A 13,196-nucleotide genomic window follows, 5' to 3' on the forward strand; every position below is an offset into this window, starting at 1 on the left:
GGTGCTGCTCCAGCTTTCCTGGATGCTGCTGGAGACTGGCAGTGACCTCCAACTCTGCTGCCATGTCTGCACTGGGAAAATGGCAGTAACGTCTGACATTACCAAAGCCTCTTTCCTCCTCTATTACCCCCAGGACCTGCAGTCCAGGTGAGCTGTAGGGCTGGTCTTATTCCAGGCTTTGAAACCCAGCAAACATTGAATTGCTGCATCCATACGCCTGTGGCTGCATTAATTAGCTTTATCTAGTAAGGAGGTGAGGATAATTGCCTTTCCAAAGCAAGGTGTACACCAGAAAAAAGGAGGAAACTAAACAAGGCAGGCTTGAGAGTATTATTCAGCAGAAGGATATGGACAGGCTTTATTACATCCAGTTGTGTAGTCAAGCAGATTTAATTATTTAGTTCCCTTCAGGGTGATCAAATAAACTCTGAGCTGTTTCAGGAGCAGGATGTGGTGCCAATGCTGAAGTAGGAGGTGGATATTAAATGGTGTTTGCTGTCAGGGATAGGTGCAGTGACTCGTGCACCCCTTGGCTAGCAGTGCTTTGTTTGTGAGCTGCTGCTGTATAACTGAGCTGCAAATGAAGGGAGCTTTAAAGGGATGAAGTGATCCAGAGCTCTGGAAATGAGGCCAAAAGAGAAAACAGATTTTATAAGATGATTTCAGTATTTTTATACTCAGCATCCAAAGAGGAGGGGTTTGTGCCCTACAATAAAACTTTACAGCAGAAACAGTTTTCTTCTTTATGAAGTTCTGTAGCTTATTGTTATTTTTGAAACTCCAGAGAGTATTTATTTTCTATTTTTAATCCTATGGCATATCCTCCTACCATTGCTGTAACAGCTGTGAAGGATGCTGGGATTTGTTGCTCTTCTGGTTGTGTTTGATTTGGTTTTGACATCCCACTGATCATGGATCACAGCACTTACTTCAGCCTGAATTCCAGGGGAGGGTCCTGTGAGCTGAGGGCTGTGTGGGTCTGTCTTCTCTTTCCCCAGTAACTTTTGAACTCTGCCCATTTCAGATGAATTTGACCAAAGGACAAAGACTTTGTTGATAAATAGTTTAACTTCTTATATCAGGGGTAGGTTAATGAAAGAAGAGCATTTCTGATCTCCAAGGTGAGGCAGAAGCCATATAAGCTTTGCCATATCAGTTGCTTCAGAGGTGGCCTGAAGATTGTCCTCTCTGAGATTTTCTGGGGATGCTTTTAAAACACTTTTGACTTGATCCATTTCAGGGTTTTCTAACCCATGAGGAAAGCTGATGTTGGAAGGGTGAAACTTGTGCTACCTGATGTGGAACTGCCTTTAACAAATGATCAAATTGCAACCCAACAAGCTCCCATCAGCAGGTGATCCAGTGGCACACTGTGGGAGTGGCATTCAGTGGTTCCCATGGGCTGCCCACCCCAGTGAACAAGCCAGGAGCCCATGGTTTGCTGCACTTCTTTCTTTAGCTGCTGAGAAAACTGTCTCTTGGTGGACAGAGAGCCTATTTAAGAGCCCTGACATTGCCTGACATTGGGGTTTGGATGTGGGTCATGTGTGTGTGTTCTCTCCTGAGAGCTGAGGGCAGAGAAAGGCAAATCATCTACTTAGTGTCCAAAATAGCTGCAATTTTTTTTTCTCATCTGGGCTGTGTAATTTACACATAGTGGGCAGTGATCATTATAAGCTCCTGGGGTTTGGGGTGCAAGTCTGCTTAGTCTGAGAGCCTGCCTTGCTTTTTCTCCTGAGCTTGCAAGAATGCAAGTGAATGTACCAAAGAGCAGCGAGGCTTTTACTCTTTTTTATCCCAAAACACTGATCTTGGAAGTCTCTTTTAGAGAAGACTAACTTAAATGACTTCTAGGGGGAAGAAGAGCACTTTCCCCCAAAGGTGGGGGAGAACTGGCAGGTTGCTTTTCTCATCTGAGATCTGAGTGGTCCTTCTTGCACCACCCCACGATGTTCCTCTGGCTCTTTGTGCTGGTGGTGGTGGCTGGAGTGACACGTGGGTTTGCAGTCAATGGTGTCCTGAGGTGAACCAGCAGTGCCAGTGGCTGCAAACCACAGCAGAAATGATTCTTTTGTACAGAAATCCCAGAATAATTGGTAATTACAGATTGATTACCGCGCTCCATTGATTGGTGAGACAGGCACGGTCTCTGAGGAACAGACAGTGATGACAATGCTGCAAAGTGAGCAGATCAGGAGGGACAGTGACAGTTTTCTAGACAAGGTCCTGGGCAGAGAGATCTACCTTTGGTTAGCCCTGCCTGATGGGATGGCTGGTGTGGTGTAGCCCTGGTTGTCCTCGCTGGGGTCTCTGCACAGGTCCAGGTGAGTGCTCAGTCCCTGCTGCCGAGGAGGGCACTGCTGCAGGAGAGCAAACACTCCCTGCTGGCTTAACTGCACTGTTTTGCTGCTTCCCTCTTCTGATGGCATGAGAGCAGCCTTTGGAATGAGGGAAATCTGGAGGGCACCTTTAGCCTTTGCCAAAAAGTCCACCTGGCCCATCCCCAGAATGGAGTTGGAGCCCAGGTTTGCAGGAGGGTGCTCTGGAAGCAGAGGAAAAGCAGATGTGCAGCCTGAGCAATGATGGAAATGTGTTTCTTGTTGGGCTGGGAGCGAGATCCCTGGGGACACATCCCGAGCTGTGCTCTCTGAGTAGCTGCGAGCGCTGCCCCGGGGCACTGGGCTGTCAGCGCTCAGCGTGTCGGGGTCGCCTGTCCTCACACGGCCGGGAGGGGACAGCGGGAGGTGACTCTGCAGGGGTCGGCTGGGCAGGAGGGAAAGGAGAAAATGAGGAGCAGATGGAAGAACCAGGTTGGGAGCAGGGTCTGGGCTGACCTCTCTGAGCAGGAGGGTCTGGCTGTTACAGAGCTGTTATGGAGCTGTTTAATGATGGAGATGCCACACCTTGAGTGTTGTGTTCAGTTCTGGGCCCCTCAGTTCAGAAAGGATATTGAGGGGCTGGAGCGGGGCCAGAGAAGAGCAACGAGGCTGGAGAAGGGACTGGAGCACAAGTGCTGTGGGGAGAGGCTGAGGGAGCTGGGGGTGTTTAGCCTGGAGAAGAGGAGGCTCAGAGGTGACCTCAGCACTGTCTGGAACTGCCTGAAGGGAAGTTGTGGCCAGGTGGGGGTTGGTCTCTTCTCCCAGGCACTCAGCAATAGGACAAGGGGGCACGATGGGCTCAAGCTCTGCCAGGGGAAATTGAAGTTGGAGATCAGAAAAAACTTCTTTGCAGAGAGAGTGCTCAGGCATTGGAATGGGCTGCCCAGAGAGGGGGTGGATTCAACATCCCTGGAGGTTTTTCAGCTGAGCTTGGCCGTGGCACTGAGTGCCATGATCTGGTAAAGGGACTGGAGTTGGACCAAGGATTGGACTTGGAGGTCTTTTCCAATCAATCCATTCTATGATTCTATGATTTTAATGTATGGAGGGAGAAGCACTGCCCTGGCTGCACTGAGGGGCTGGAGAGTGTCCAGTGAAGGGCAGCAGAGCTGGGAAGGTGTCTGGAGCCCAGGTCTGATGAGAAGTGGCTGAGGGAGCTGGATGGGGTTCAGTCTGAAGAAAAGGAGGCTCAGGGGAGACCTTATTGCTCTCTGCAAGTGCTTGAAAAGGAGGTTGGATCCAGGTTGGGTCTCTTCTCCCAGGTAGTAAGTAACAGGACAAGAGGAGGCAGTCTGCAGTTGTGCCAGGGGAGGTTTTGTTTGGATATTAGGGAAAATTTGTTCACCAAAAGGGTTGTGAAGCATTGGATCAGGATGCCCAGGGCAGTGATGGAATCACTCTCCCTGAAGGGATTTAAAAGATTTGTGGATGTGGTGCTTGTGGACATGGTTCAGTGGTGGCTTTGACAGTGCTGGATGGTTGGCTACAACAATCTTAGAGGTCTTTTCCAACCTGAATGATTGTGTGATTCCAAGCAATGGTTGTGCAGTGCTTTTGGCAGCCTTGCTCTCTTTCCCTGCCCCACACAGGGATGGTTCCATACTTGCCTTCAGACTGCTCAGCTGTCTTGCTACGTGGTGTTTCTCCTCTTTCCCAGTGAGATACTGCCTCTGTGGTTCACTGGAACTCCTTCTCTTCCCTCTTCCCATCTACTGGAGAGACCTTTTGAAGCCTAAGTCTCTGTTTCTGGAGAGTTTCATCTGCCTCTACTACTCATCCCACTCTGAAATCAGTCTCAGCCTACACTGCTACGTGACATCCCAAATGGAGGGTTGTCACTTGAAGTGGGAAGAAACCAAAAGAACGAGGTTGATTAATGAGGGGAATTACTTCATGTGCATGTCTTCATTAATAAAAAGCAGAGCAGGGAAGAGGCTATGCAGGAAAAAGAGCATGATACGAAGCAGAGTTGTCTCCTATTTTATGTTTGCCTTAAAATACTAGGATTTATTTTTAGTTGAGCAGCATGTTCCTCATTTTGTTCCTTTGGTGTATAATGTTTGTCTTCTGAATTTTCTTAATCGTGTGTTGCCTGGAAGAACCCAGGCATCATTCAGCCAATCTCTTGCAGCAGTGGCAACCTTTGGGAATGCAGGAAAAAAGGCTTCATGTTCTGCCTGCTTGAAGTAATGCAGCTGTTACTCAAAGTAATGTAACCTTGAGTGTCCAGCTCTGGGGTCCCAGCACAGGAAGGACATGGACTGGTTGGAGCGAGTCCAGAGGAGACCACCAAGATGATTGGAGGGTTAGAGCACCTCTCCTCTGAGGAAAGGCTGAGAGAATTAGGATTCTTCAGCCTGGAAAAGGGAAGGCTTCAGGATGTCCTAATTGCAGCCTTGCAGTACCTGACAGGAGCCTACAGGAAAGATGGAGAGGAACTTTTTACAGGGGCCTGTTGGGACAGGGCAAGGAGGAATGATTTCACACTGCCAGAGGGCAGGGTTAGATGGGATATTAGGAAGAAATTATTTATTGTGAGAGTGGAGGGTGCTCAGAGAAGCTGTGGCTGCCCTATCCCTGGGAGTGTCCAAGGCCAGGCTGGATGTGGCTTGGAGCAGCCTGGGACAGTGGAAGGTGTCCCTCTCCTCAGTAGAGGAGTTGGAATAAGATGATCTTTAAGGTCCCTTCCCACCCAAACCACTCTATGAGTAATAGCACCCTTTCCTAGTGTCAGGTAACTAAATTAGTATAATCAATTAATGGATTTATGGTAGAAGAGAATCACAGCACAGGAGTTGCTCAAGGCTGGCACTCCTGGGGAGTAAATGCTCAGTTGGATTTGAAATTCTCTTATACAGGCCATTCTCATGCATTTGTAGTCCAGCTCACACTGAGGAGCTGTTGGGTCTATGCAGATCAGCATCTTCAGAAACTAGTTTTGGAAGCCTTGGACCCTGAGCTAACATCTTCCTTTGGCTGCAGTGTTGTAAATCCAGAATTATCCACTGAAGTCAGCTGTAATGTATAAGCCAGAAGTCAACTGGTAAGGATGGTAAAACTCTGGTTTAAATTAATTTTTCAAGACATAAAGTGAAGCCAAATGTGGTTTTCTATGCTGATGTCTGGGAGAGGGGTTGAAAGAGCACATGTAGAAGGGAAGATGGTTCCCTGACTTGCAAGAACCCAGCTCAGTGGAGCCCTGGAACAGTGATTTGGTTCACAGCTCTAGACCTTGGCCATAACCAGTGGAGTTTGGGGTTTTCTTGCCTCAACAATTAAGAATTTCAGGTAATGTAGACAACTGAGCCAGGGAAACAGTGCAAGATTTTCATGTGTATTATGAATGCAGACAGATGAGGTGTGGGAAATGAGGAACATGTTCCTAAGCCTGATGCTGGTGGCAGTTCCTCCATGCCATTGTGGTTCCCCAGAATTCACCAGAAAGCTCCAAGACATGCCCTTAGCCAAGTGTTTTGGAAATGGCATCAACAGAAAACCAGATGTGACATTAATAGTAAACTACTTTTACACGAGAACTGTAGAAGTAACTTAGACTTGAACTGCCAGATGACTTGATGAGTTGCCTCCATCTGTGCAATTATCTCCAAGTCCTGCTGGGGTGTGCTCAGGGTGCAACCTGGGAGAGTGTCTGTAGGAGCCCTGAGCAGCTCTGAGATTGCTCTGTGCCCAAACCAGAGCATGAGACCAGTGTTTTAACTCTTCAGGGAGACTGCCAGAAATCCCATGTGAGCCAGGGGAGACCACGCTACATGGTCAGATCTTGTGGTATCTGTGGATCTCAGACTTTTCCTGTTTGTTTTGCAGCAGGCAGATGCTTTCCTGGGCTTGGGTGGTGGCTCATGCACAGCCATGGATTGCCTGTACATCACATGGGTGTTTTGGCTGCTTGTGCATCACTAGGCTTAGATATTTTCAAATCCTGGGTTGTGTGCTGAAGGCTTCTGTGGGTAAGGTATTTAGTTTTCTTAGCTGGGTTAGCAGGGTCATAACTGTAATTTGGGGTTCAGTCGTGTGTTTGTTCTCATGAGTATCTTGTAAATACTCAGACTTCAAGGAGCATCTCCTGTGTGAGAACTCATTTGCACACATACCTCTCCCAGTAAGAGCCCAAAAGACAGAAGTAACAAACATTCATTTTACAAGGCAAACTTTATGGTTCCAGTCCTTTTCATTTAATTTTAATATCAGTTTTGTGACCAATTCTCATAATGATTTGCCTGGAGGGAAAACCCTCTTTAAACAGGGAAAGCAGATCCAGTGTGTTTTCCTGTTACATCCATTTACTGTCCCTCTGATGTGGAAGCAACAACGATTTTGTGAAGACCAGCTCTTTATTTTCCTTTTGATTTAGAGGTAATTCTTCCACAGGGATAATAAAAAGCTGTCTTAAATCCCACCCAGCAGAGGAACTGGAGATTCATTTGGTTATCCTCTGTAATTCCAGTGGTTCTGGATTGGGAGGAGAGGGCCTGGTGAAGGTGCTGACAGCAACAGCAAGGAGAACTTTTCTGCCCAAATTACTCAGGCAGGGAAGGCATTTGGGTTTTGGCTTCTTGTGCTGCTTTTGCCTGTGAGTGCAGCTGTTGGATCTGCATCTCTTTCCAGTGCATTTGGGCAGAGCTGTGTGGTACCAAGGCTTGGCATGTAGGCAGGGGAAACCAAGTTTGCTCATTAGCCACCAAAGAGAGGTAATCCAAACAGCAGCTGTCAGCCAGGAATGCCATTGCTGAGGGAGGCCATTAAGTTGCTGAAATGTTTGCTTGAAATGCCAATATTCTTCCAAAAGCATTGCCTACCGACTGAAATGTTGCATTTCCACCACAGAGACCATCTACTCTCTCATAGCTGAACATTAATAAAAGATATACCCAAAGCCCCACTGGACATCACATTTTGAAGCAGGCAGTTGCACAGAACACATGGAACTCATTTAAGCCTCAGAAACTTGGGGGAAGTCAAGGGACTCTTTCTTCCATAAAAGCACTTGGTTGTTTTGGAAGAAAACTGGTGCAATGTGACGCACAGATGAGTGAGCTCTTGCCTCTGAAGTGATGCTCGGCAGCACATTCGGGGAGCTGGCACGTCTGCCCAGGAATCCTGCAGTTCCTGTCAGGAGGAGTGACCAAACTGGCTCCATTTTGGCATCTTCAAGTGGCCTTCCTTGGAAACCCAAGCAGTGCCCCATTCAGCTCCAGTCCAGTGTTTGTTTTCCACCCCTTTGCACCAGTCAGTGTTCCATTTGATCCCAGACGTTTTCCTTGAGCATCCTTGAGAAGACATCTAGCAAAACAAGGAAGGATCCCTGTGCACAGATGGAAGAAGGCACATCTTGTGGTTAAGGAAGAGGCAGCTCCTGCAGGGGGAAAAGGTCCCTTATCTCCACTTCAAACCCTGCTGAACGTGGTTGCCGTGTCTGGAAGGCAGCTGGGAACTGCAGCGCTCTGGTGATGCAAAGGAGGGGCTGAACGGTGGGCAGAGCCCAGAGCTGGCCCAAAAACATCCTGAGGATAGAGTTTACTTTTCTGAGTGTTTATTTGTTTGTTTCCCAAGGATTTCAGAAATGCCTGGAGCATCCTTGCCCTGTGGAAGGGAGGTGGGCTCTGACTGGCTCTGCCCAGCCCCCGGATGCCCGGCAGGACCAGCCCCGCTCCCTTGCAGAGCCCCATGTCTGGTTTGCATTAGGGGTGAAGTTTTCAGCAAATTATTGCTCCTTTCTGCTCTGTTTCCATCAAAGAATGGACAGAGGCCTCCCAGCAGTCTGAGGACAGATTTTTTTTTTTGAATACAGCACAGATTTGTGAGAGTTTTTTTGGTTGCCTTGTTAATACACACTTGGCTCTTATCGGGCAGCTCTGCATCGTTGACCTGACACCTCTCTTGGGGGATTTATTGTTGGCAGCCTGGGCTTTGGGACATGATTCCTCCTGGAGAAATGTTTCAGAGGAGCCTTTGAGGCTTTGGTGATGCTGAACCCCTCCAGATTCTGTGGGCAATGCATGGAGTGTGCTCAGGTAGCCTTTTTGGAGAGAAATTTGGGAGAGGGGTGAGAGCTGCTGCAGCTGGAGGACCCTCTGGGCAAAGGGGACTCAGATCTTGCCACTGCCTCGAGCAGCCCTCTTGGGACCTCCCCAGAGACTGAGGTTGCAGAGCTGTGGTTTGCAGAGAGACAGATTTTGGGAACGTAATTGCCCTTCCTTGAAAAAAAAAATAGGGTTTTCTAGCTGAATAAGGAGAGCCTGGCTCTGAGGCCAGGCAGGATGCAGCCTGCATGTGTAAACTATTTCCAAATGAAAACAATTAGTCTTGCAAACATTGAAAAATAATCATGTCTCATCAACGTTGCTGTTTAGTGCTTGGAAGAAAATTGTAGATGCTGTTTGGTTTTTTTGTGGTTTTCTTTTTAAACAGTACAGAAACTATCACCTAGTAATGAAAAGTGGTTTTCCACTTTGCACGTAGTCACAGAGCAAAAGGTAATTTGTGCTGGACAATAATGAAATGGTTTTTTTCAGACTAAGAAACAGAGGAAATTATTAGCAAAGGGTTGTTAATGGTGTTCAAGCTGAAAAAATTATCTATTTCTAGGGACAGAGCTGTTCTCCTGTTCAGCAATCCCATCCCACTGCAGCAAGGCTGTCTGTGCTATATGAAATTAAACAGGAAACTATCATGATATAAATGATCTTAATGCTTAAATAGGTAGTAATGTTTCCAAAGTTGTGTTGTGCTGCAGATTAACCTGATTTTGGGGTCTCACACCAGTGACCTGTGGATCAGGGCTCTGATGCAGGAGGAACCTCCTCCACGGACTTGTCCAAGTGATGAGCAGTGTGTGAGTGGGATAATTCCTTAAATGAGCAATTTCATGCTCTTTCACAGGTCTTTACATGCAGCACTAAATTTATTAATGATTAGAAATAGTAATGATAAATAATAAACAATAAAATATAATAAATGAGATAATTTATTTAAATGCAAGAATTTAAATGCATTTGGAAGGTGAAATGATTCCTGTAGCAGAGGTGGCATTACATGGAGTAGAAATTTGTTATTTTATGGGGGTTTATGGTCCTTCTGTACTTGAAGACTTCAGGGAGGGAGGGATGGGGATGTCCCAGAGCATCTCTCTTGCCCTCAGCTCACTCAGTTAGTGCCAGTGATTCTCAGCTGCTCTTTAGAGGACTCGCAGTTCATTTTTCATATCCCGGTGCCTTCTCTGCCCTTTCCCTTCAGCTGGGAGCAGCCACAGCAACCTGGCTGCCTTCCTGCTTTCCTTGTGATGGTCCTGGCAGGGCATGCTTGCCCACAGCCTTTGCCAGAGCTTTCTTCTCCCCCAGCAACGTGCCGAGGAGCGTTGCCAGCAGACGCTGTCGCGCCCGGAGGATTCGCGGCGTGCCCGGGGGGGTGGTCCCTGCTCCCGGCTCTGCCACAGCCCTCGCTGCCCAATGACCCCGGGCCCTTCCCAGGGAGACTAAAATATCGCCCTGCTCTTTTGTTCTGACACTTTCCTCCTCCATAAACTGTAAGAATTTACCCCTTTTTGAAACCACAGAGGACAGAGATTGAAAGGCAGCCCTTTGAGTTTGTTAAAATTTGACTGCAGGGTTCCTTCCGACCCCCGTGCTAATTTTTAGCAGAGCAGGAAACATTAAAAATAACTATGAGAGAAGATTTCCCAACTCAGAAGGATTGTCCTCTTAATAATCTCTGGCTTTGTTTTCATTAGATATCCCCCCCACCCCCCTTAAAATTCCTGGAACACTGTTAGGGCAAGAACATCCCTGCCAGCAGCAGCAAGGGCACTGCAGGAGGAAGGCAGAGGGCCAGGTAGCCAGGCTGGCACCTTGAGCCAGAAGTGAGTGATGTACGTGGGAAATGCTTATTATTTATTGGGAGAGCTTTGGCATGTGAATCAGAGCTTGCAAGCTCCAAATCATCCCTTTTTGGTGAGCTGGAAACTGTTCTGAAGCCTTGATCTCAGGGATGGGTGAATCTCATTTTTGCAATGAGAGGTGGCATCTTAGTGCTGCACCTCAACAATTCTGAGCTTCTACTGTGAAACAAAATGAAGACAAATTCTGGAATTTGCTTTCAAGCATATCTGAATGTGACCCCTTACTCTGAAGTTGAAATATTGTGTGGCCAAACCAAGGCAGGCATGAAGAGCACATGATGTAGTAACAAGCTCTGCTCAAGCTCCAGCATCTTATCTGACCTCCATCTGCCTTCTCAGCCTCATGGTATAACTATATATTATTAAGACACCATTAAATAATGTGTCATTAATGTATACTATATATATCATTATATAAATAATGTCCTCATCCAGGTGATGGCAGAGGGGATGCCCCATTGGATCCTTATTCCCACAGGAACACCTCATTACTCTTTCTGAGGGGTAAAACCAAGGTGTGTAGTTGTAACTATCACTCAGCCCTGCTCTGTGTCTCCAGCTCTCCCTGCCAACCCAGCTCCTCCTGCCTCAGCAACCTGAGGGCTCCAGCCACATGTTGCAGATGTGTTTTCTTTACCAAACTGACAGCAACAATTCTTATTTTCTCCTCAAATGTGGAGGGTGTTCCACAGAGCTGCATTTTCCAGGTGCTGAACCAGCCAGTCTTTACTGGTGCATGGACAGAAAATGAGATGTGAGTTGGTTACCAGCTGGGAGTGGGCTTTGGTGTTGAGCAGACCCACATCAATGTCATCTTCCTCAAAGCACTTGGGATGGATATATTTTGTCTCATTTGGCCAGTGCAGTGATGGATTTGGTCAGAACCACAAAAATGTTGATTGAATTTTGCCTCTACCTTGTCTTACCAGCATCAGGTTTGTCCTGGGCAGAAAGTTCATCCCCTCTCGATGTCATGAGCACTGAATTATGTGAGGTGTGATCCCTGTGTGTGGTTTAAGGACTTGTGATCAAGAGTGGGTGAAGGCACAAGTGAAATTTATCCCTGGGCAACAAGCACAGCATAAAGCCATGGTGATGCTTTCTCTTATTTGGGGGGTCCCAAACCCTCACCTTTTTCACAGATTTAGTGCTCGTTGTTTAAGTCAAAGTGATTTTTGGGTTTTGAATGGGGGAATAGGGGGTTACTTGTTGTTTTTCTGTTCCTTGTTTATCAAATAAATTAAAGGTTGCTTCATCTTTAATTAAAATGACATGGAGGAGAATTCAAATAAGAGACAAGGATGATCTGAACACGTGGGTACTCCTGGGAGTTACAGGCAGTCAAGGGAGCCAGGCCAGGTTTCAGATGCTCTCCCCTGCTCTGTGTGCAATCCCCTGGCTGCTCTCAGGAGCCCTGCCTTGCTCACACAGACATTTGGCTGGGCAGGTAGAGGAGAGTCAATTAAATCTCCAGCCCAGACTGACAGGACATTTAAAAGTCTGTGTTAGTCTTGTCCATTCAGTGCCATGGCTGGCCAAGAGCCCCTTTGAAACCCTGATGGATATTGTTTCTCTCAGGCATTAAATGCTTTCCCTCAAACAAACATCCTCTGAATAGGCCATTGTTTTTCCTTCTGGATGTCCCTTTGTGGACAGATACAAGAAGAGCTAAAAGCTGATGAATTGGTATTGTATATTATAAAATAAATTTAAAAAATCTGTGACTTTTAATTCTGTGAGAAGTTGAACGTGCTGCCAGTTCTCTGCTCAGGTCCCATGTCTTGTGCTCTGGAGGACAGGGAGTCACAGGTGAATCACCCAAACAATCATAGTTTCAAGAAAGAAGCTCTATGGATGCAATGCCTTTCCCAGATGTTATAATCTAAGTAATTTGAGGTGAGATAAAGCATGGAGGAAGTGTTGGGGAAGAAGTAGCAGTCTGGTTGTCACCTGCAAGCTTTTGCATTGCCAGACACAACTGCTTTATTTATGTTTTTCATTACTGCAACTTCACAGTTGTGCACTGGTAGCTCCTTAAGAGAAATAATACACATCACGTTAGGAATATAACCTATGTTTGATTACTTCAGAAGTCTCATGTGTGTAAAGAAATCCCTGTTTATTTTCAAGTGAACTCTTAAGCAGGTTCCCCAACCCCTGTCAGTGAAGCACTGATGCTCTGCCCAGGGCTGAGTCTGGATTTGCCTCTTTCCTGAAAGAGCTGTCCCCCCCAGGGATTTGTATTCCTTTAGCCATTACAGACTGATCTATTCCTTGTCAATGGCCATCTATTCCTTATCAGTGGCAGTCAGCTGGAGGATGCTCTTTTCAATGCAGCCATTGGCCTCCTCTTACACACCTTTGTCTCTTCTGCTCAGTTTTCCCATCATAGGTAGAAGCTAAACTGCAAATGATTCACCATAATCCCTTCCCTAAGAAACACAGAGAGCTTTGATGCTTTAACCTTGCATTGTACCATAGTCCAGACTGCCTTTGCTTTGGGGGACCCTCCCAGCTGGCCGGGCTGTGCTGTGGGAGGTGTTTCAGCCCAGCATGTTGGAAGGAGGATGTGCCTGTGCAGGGCGGAGGGAGCAGGTGCTGACCCCAAGGTGCTGCTTTGCAAGCACAGCCCTTGCATTTGCCATGGGCAGTGACAAGAACAAGGTTGGGGTGGGTTTGAGCTCACCAGAGCCAGGCTTTGCCACAGGGATGCCAATCCCTCTGGAGTGAAGCCTTGCCCAGTGAAGCACAGGAGCACAAGTTGGAAAACTGGGGGTCAAAGCAGGTGCCCGAGGGCTTTGCTGACTCGCAACCATCGTGCTGTGTCTCTTCAGGAAGGGTTTGCAGGGCTGAGCCATCTCTGGGCTTAAATGAGAGGTTTTAAGTTTGTGGATTGGTGGAAA

At 47.1% G+C, this 13,196-nt stretch overlaps 1 protein-coding gene across 1 annotated transcript in view; it reads left to right on the plus strand.

The window, feature by feature from the left end:
- COL23A1 (collagen type XXIII alpha 1 chain) overlaps positions 1–13,196 on the plus strand; it is a 179,462-nt gene that overhangs the window by 140,197 nt on the left and 26,069 nt on the right. The window lies entirely within an intron of this gene.

Source organism: Pithys albifrons, chromosome 15 (assembly GCF_047495875.1).
Source record: "Pithys albifrons albifrons isolate INPA30051 chromosome 15, PitAlb_v1, whole genome shotgun sequence".
Taxonomy (NCBI): domain Eukaryota; kingdom Metazoa; phylum Chordata; class Aves; order Passeriformes; family Thamnophilidae; genus Pithys; species Pithys albifrons.